This window comes from Nanorana parkeri, unplaced genomic scaffold, assembly GCF_000935625.1.
Source record: "Nanorana parkeri isolate BGI_ZX_2015 unplaced genomic scaffold, ASM93562v1 scaffold566, whole genome shotgun sequence".
Classification (NCBI taxonomy): Eukaryota; Metazoa; Chordata; class Amphibia; order Anura; family Dicroglossidae; genus Nanorana; species Nanorana parkeri.
The window spans coordinates 625,333-626,784 of record NW_017306834.1 but is presented as its reverse complement, the minus strand read 5'-3'; the positions used below and the strand labels follow the sequence as shown (position 1 = coordinate 626,784).

The following is a 1,452-nucleotide window of genomic DNA, read 5'->3' as shown; positions in this document are numbered from 1 at the left end:
TTTCACTCACCTCATAGTTCTAGCCGACCTGTGACAATGAGACTGTCACAGGTCGGCTCAGTAGATCGGGAGGTGAGCGAACACATACCGGCGTTCGCTCACCTCTCGATCCTGTCACGGCTCTCTGCCGTGACAGGGGAGGGGCTGGATTCCCCCCTCCCCGATCCGCCAGAGCTGACTGGCGGAACGGAGGGGGGAGGGGTACAGCTGGCTCTTCCTCTAGATAGGTAGAGCCAGCTGTCAGTCACGCAGCTGGGCGGATCCCGGCACAATTGTCGGCATCCGCTTCAGCTGCAGCGTCTCAGTATACCGACCGACTACAGCTCGCGGTATACTGAGCCTAGGGTGATGGGAGGACGCTAGTTTTTGTCCTCCCGTTACCCTAAGGAGAACTATGGGGAAAAGCCTTACCCCATAGTTCTCCTTTAATTCCCAGGGGTTCACATACTTGTTCTTGCAACTGTAAGGGCTGGTGAGCTGCAATATATAATTTTTTTGCTTTTAGGTAGGGATGCACCGATACCACTTTTTTGGGTCTGAGTACGAGTACCGATACTTTTTTTGAGTACTCACTATATGTATGCATTATGCACTACAGTGTTCGGGCCTTGACATGTGCTCAGCCTCATCCATTTTCCACCATATGGGGATACAAGGCTTAGTTAGATAGAATAGCAAGCTGTAGTGATTTTTTTTTTTTTATAAACCTAATTGGTTTATAAAAAAAAATAAAATAAATCACTACTGCTTTCTATTCTATTTGGATGAGGCAAATTCTTGTCTCAGGGTGATGATGCAACAACAGTCCACTGTTTAACCATTAGCTTGTTCACTCAGTTTCCGCAGTTGTTCCTGCTCTCCGTGGCTGACCCTGGCTCTGGCTGACTGACTCTGGCTTTGTTTCCATTCATCCTGCTCTCAATGTTCTCTGACCTGGTTTGACTGACTACCTACTTTGGCATCTGACCTCTGGCTTGGTATAGACTACATCCTGCACTTTCTTCATTGTTTTTTGCCATTTATGTTTATTGTAGTTTTCAATAAACTCCTTTTATTTTTTTAAACTTGCGCTTTAACTTTCTGTCTGGTTTCTTGGTTCTCTAGCAGCTGACCAATGACTGGTCACCATTTGTTAGCATTATTATCATTCCATACTTAGGGGCTGCAAGTTTCGGTGTCCAGTGCTTTTTTTTGCCCACCTTTTGGACCTGAGGTATCCATCTATAGAAAGTCATAACCTTGGGGAAACATTTAGACATCTGTTTAGTATTGAACCTTAGAAGAAAAGCCCCCTCTTAGTCAAAAGCCTTAGTAAGAGCACATTGAAAAATGAGAGATCTCATACAGTAGATGCGGTGGTTGCATTTTTCCGCCTTTAATTCCTTTATGTTTATCTGGTGAACCTTTCTGTCCTGTTCCTGTGGTGACAACACATTAACCCTTCTCTATCAA

General features: G+C 45.0%; 1 long non-coding RNA gene across 1 annotated transcript in view; it reads left to right on the top strand.

Annotated features, from left to right (window-relative positions):
- LOC108791677 overlaps positions 1 to 1,239 on the top strand; it is a 20,762-nt gene extending 19,523 nt beyond the window's left edge. Inside the window, exon 3 of the long non-coding RNA XR_001941519.1 lies at positions 1,228 to 1,239. This is a non-coding gene — a long non-coding RNA (uncharacterized LOC108791677). The remainder of the gene's footprint in view (positions 1 to 1,227) is intronic.
- Positions 1,240 to 1,452: the final 213 nt, after the last annotated feature.